General features: G+C 44.7%; 1 pseudogene; it reads left to right on the top strand.

Moving 5' to 3' along the window:
- The first annotated feature begins 741 nt into the window (after positions 1-741).
- Positions 742-5,286, top strand: part of LOC111372730 — a 23,546-nt pseudogene continuing 19,001 nt past the window's right edge.

Here is a 5,286-nt window from a genome sequence, read left to right as displayed (position 1 = left end):
ACTATCGATTGAATTTCTAATTTGTAAAAAAAATTGTGCATCTTCTCTCAGCCAACTTTGTTTGGTATCATCTTTAGGCGGATCTTTATTTAAGTGATCATCTTTATCTATGCTTTGCAAATAGACTCTAATTGTCTTACTCCACTCTAGATAATTAGTGTCGTTCAATTTATGTTCAGTGATTCTGGACATTACTGGAACCATCTCACTTACAGATCTCTTGGACTTAGTCATTTTCAAATAAAAATCCCAAAATGATAGGTAAAGGTAATAATAATCTCAATCAAAAGTAACTCTCACGGCCCTAAATGAAATAGTCCAACAATAATTCAAAAGAAACAATCTAACGATAAATTGGGCCCAAGTATCACTCCTCAGCCCATTTAAATAAACCTCAACCTAATTAAATAACACACTGAATCAAAGAATAGGGCTACACAACAAGCCCAAACCTCAGCCCAATTAAAATTACCACACTGGACCAAAAAGAATCAAACCACAGACTCAGTCCAATACAAAGAAAAGCCACAGGGTCAGAGTACCTCTGGCTCCAGACGACACCGGCGACGATCTGCAACCTGTGAGGCGTGACATGGAGAAGCCAGAACTACAGGCACCAACTTCCGACGAACCCACCCCATGAGAAATGAGCCGGTGCTGGGAAACAAGGTGAGACTCCCGTCGATCTCACACACAGGGCGCTGGGAGTGCGTCGATTTCACACGCAGAAACGCCAAAAAAAAAAAAACAAAGGCAGTCGCGTCACTCTTTTCAAGAGACACAGAGAATCGCAATGTTCCACACACCAGAGATTACCCACAGAACCACCGCAGCTAATCACCAGAACCGACTCTTAGCTCTGATACCATGTAAATCGACAGGGAAATTGGAGATGATTTTCTCTTATTTCTTTCATGAGGAAATGTACATTAATATGTACGGATACGGTTTTGTTAATTAGGGTAAGTAGCTAATTCGGTCCTATAATTTGGTCTTATTAATTTTTCAATTATACGGCTACATAAATCTGTCAATTATAGTTAATATGATTCTAATAAGATTCTGTAACTGTTAACACATAAAAATTCAGCCCAAATCGAACAGCCCAGAGAATAAAACCCAATGGGAGGATCCCCAAATCAGATAGCCCAAAGAACGAAATCCAATTGAACGAATCAAGGTGAATGCCCAAATAAGGGGCCCAATAGTGCGGTAACGCCATCGTCCAAGTTTACAAGTCGCTCAGAGTCTGAACGAATAGAGTGGTATACGGTCGTCCAAAGTCTCGCCCAAATGTTCAAGTCGCCCAAGGTATCAACAAACATAACGCATTATGATGCAGTTATTGAGGCAGTTGCTAAAGTAACTTTATCACGTTCCACGACTCGAGGGGTTCAATCCAAAGCGGTTGAACGATGCAAGATAATGGCAGCAGTTAAAAGGACAGTTGCATGACAAAATGGCCACTACAAAGAAAGTGGGTAGTTATAGGGCGATCAAGCAGTTTTTTAGAGCAGTTAATCACAAAGGGATCGCCTATGAAGTATAAAAGAGAGAAAGAACTTAGAAGAAGGGACCGAATCCAAAAACTCTCGAACAGAGAATATGTAATTTTCATTCCTTTAGCTTTTAGACTTAAACATTTCCTTTTCTGTAACTCGTGTGCTTGCGCCCCTTGGAGGCACGTTGTTTTTCGTTTCCAATTGTAAAGTTTATCGCCAATAAAAAGAACACCCCTTTTTGGGACTTTGTCTCAAGAGGTTTCGTCCCTTACACAATCGTCTGATCCTCTTTAATTGTTAGCAAATTAAACCGCGTGAAACAATTTGGCACGTCCAGTGGGACCGTGATGTTAGGTGTTAAAAGTGCAAAAGGAGAAACAGCATGCCTCAGAGATCCGACAAGGAAGGAGCAAGTCAGGGAGGAATCCAGTCTGTAATCGAGCGATATGAGGAGCAACATGCCTCTCCACGAACAGATGGACAAAATCAGAGCAGTAACAGTCGTTACGAACCAATGACGGAGCTGAGTCCTCGAACCATGCGTGCATTGCTTGGAGAACTCACGCAAGACGTCGTTGAGCAGGTAAATCTTCGAAGTATTCATAATATGGAAAGATTTACACAAAGTGGTAATGCACACTATGACAATATGGCCAAACAACTAAAGACATTGAACGAAACAATGAATAAGTTAGTAGGCCAAATATGTCAACCGGCTATACCTCTCACAAGTCACTTTCAAACTAGGACGATCGTAGGACATAATCCTTCGGTCCCAAATCCAAGTCAAGGGGTAGAACCACTTGCTGGCCCCTCTACTTCAAACCAAGGAGGTGCTACAATACCAAATCAAAGTAGTAGTAGTGGTATGCCTAACTTGGGGGGTAATCCAAACGTAAGAGATAATGTCCTAAACAATGGACAGAATATTCCACGTGGTAACGAGGGGGTAGATGTCCAGGCTAATGGTAATGGCCCTAATTATGGTAATTTTGTTGCCAATCAAGGACCAAACATCAGACCTCATGCAAATCAACCGGTTAATCAGCCTGTAGGAATTCCATATAATCCCAATGTTATATTGAGAAATCAGATTATGGAAATCGTGCAGGATCAGATGGCCTTTGGGGTGCGTCCTGTCATTAGACCAACTTACATAAAGCCATATCCTGATTAGGTTGACCAAGCATATCCATGGCCTAGAGGGTACAAAGTGCCAGAATTCTCACTGTTTACTGGTTTGGGAGAGGTGTCTACCCTGGAACACATAGGGCGATTCACGTTGCAAAGTGGTGATGTAACCGATTACCACAAAATGAGACTTTTCCCTAGTTCGTTAACATGAGTAGCTTTCTCCTAGTTCATTAACTTGCCAGCGAACTCTGTTCAAATATGGCAACAACTGGAACAGTTGTTTCATGCTCAGTTTTACAAAACTGAATCTGAAGTCACTTTGGCTGATTTGGCGAATTTACGTCAAATGCCAAATGAATGGGCAGAAAGTTTTCTCCAAAGGTTCAAAACAGCAAGAAGCAAGTGTTTTGTACCTCTGCCCGAAAAAGAATTTGTCAAAATCGCACAAGGCTGTTTAAGTTTTGATTTAAAAAAGAAGTTCCAAGACAAGTGATATAGGTTGGTAGAAGGAGACACCCCCAAGGACGAGCAAGGCAGATCACAGCACACTGATGCAAGGCCATCGACCCTCATAGGGCGTTCTACCACTACACCCAGGGAGCGCTCTACCACTACGTCTAGGGAGTGCTCTACCACTACCCCCAAAGGGCGCTCTATCGCTATCCCAAGAAATCATTCTACCACTAAGTGAAATCTTCAACGGGAATGATATCCTTTGTCCAAACACTTAGCCATAAAACCTTTAACGAATCGACAAGGTAACATGGCCGCTGATACAGGTACAATCTTCAGACGGGAAGTTAAGGACTCATCACTCAGAACGTGGGTGTAGTGGGAATAGCATCATGGGACACGTGGCATCACAACCGCCCAGCGGTTACCTAGTGCCTAATATCTATAAATACCCCCGGATGAGACACAGGTAAGGGATGATTTTTTTTTTAGCTCCCATTCTCGTTTTTAGCCATCTGATTTTCAAATACGTTCTTTCCAAGTCTGAAAACTAATTCTCACGCCGGAGGTAAAACGGGGGAGAAAGCCCCGCCTTCATTTTTCAGGTCTTGCATACTTGACGGAGTGGTGGAAACGCCAAACATTACCGGGAAAACAGAAGGGTGTTGAATCACCGCTTTTCATTGGCGCCGTCTGTGGGAAATTTTCCGTTTGAACTAAAAAGTCATGTTAAGAAGACGAACAAGAAGTGATACTCGCCTGGTTGGGAATACGACGGAGACGGAGTCGGAGTCAGTTGCAAGGGGTCATGAACCGCCACCGCCCCCGCAGTATGTGACGCAGAGTCAATTCAGCGCTTTGGAAAACCAATTGGCAGCAATGATGGTGCTTTTACAAGACCAGTCGCAGAGAACCACCATCCCTCATTTAAGCCCGACAGAAGTGACGAATCAATAACCGCCTCAAGCGCCACCCGCGGTTGTCTCACCCACCTCTCAGCGGGGAGCGGGAGACGCGGGAGCCCCAATGACCGGAGCTCAACAACCCCCGCAAACCATGGTGGACCTGGAACGAAAGATGGAAGAAATCATGTCACAGAAGATAGACGATGCGTTGTCCAAAAGGAAGGATAGGTGGAGACAGATGGTTTTGGAGGAAGACCCGTTCGCCCCATAAATCATGGTGGTCCCTTTGCCTAAAGGCTTCAAACAGCCCATGATTGAAGCCTATGATGGAGTTACGGACCCGCTTGACCATCTACGAACTTTCGTGGATCTGATGAGACTTTATGCCGCCCCAGACGCCGTGATGTGCCGATCCTTTCCCCCACCCTCAGGAGGGAGGCAAGGGACTGGGTAGCAACCTTGGCCCCGCGCTCTATCAAGTCATTTGATGAGCTCTCCAGGAGCTTTGTGGCTTATTTCCTAAGCAGCAAGAGGAAGAGGAAGACAGCCATTGGGTTGATGCAGGTCGTACAGGACAAAGACGAGTCATTGCAGGAATACTTAGCCAGGTTCAGCCGGGCGACTCTTGGCATTAGAGACCTGCAAATGTCCGCAGTGGTTACAGCCTTGATGAATGGAACGCGAAATCGGGCCTTTAAGATGTCACTGTGCAAGAACCCCCCGGAGTCGATGCATGACCTATTAAAGAAGGGAGACAAGTATGTCGATGCGGAGGAAGCGGAGAAGGTAACTAAAAATCTCAGGGATGGAAGGGAGACGGAAGCTAATAAGCGAAAAACCTATGACGAGCAAAAGCACAATGATAGAAATAAGCAGAAGAGTGAACGCACGAGCAAGGGTTATGTCCAAGACCGGTCAGTCAGGCAAAAACGAGAGGAGGTCAAGATACCCACCCCTTTGAACATTCCACGAACAAAGTTATTGATGGAGATACAGCACATGAAGGAGCTTGAATGGCCCAAACCAATGCTAACCCCTTCGGGCAAGAGAAATCAAAGTAAATACTGCCATTTTCATAGAGATCACGGGCATGATACCGAAGAATGCCTACAGTTAAAGGAAGAAATTGAGCGCCTGCTGAGACGGGGGCTATTGGCAAAGTATGTGAAAAACGACAAGGGCAGGCAAAGGGTCGAAGGTATACCCCCACCAAGAGCAGGAGTGATAAACATGATCATCGAAGGAGTAGCATCGGGCGGCGACTCAAATTCAGCTAGGAAGAGTTATGCGCG

The sequence above is a fragment of the Olea europaea genome, chromosome 2, assembly GCF_002742605.1.
Source record: "Olea europaea var. sylvestris chromosome 2, O_europaea_v1, whole genome shotgun sequence".
Lineage (NCBI taxonomy): Eukaryota > Viridiplantae > Streptophyta > Magnoliopsida > Lamiales > Oleaceae > Olea > Olea europaea.
Note: the sequence above shows the minus strand (reverse complement) of the source record. Positions and strands in the feature narration are given on the sequence as shown.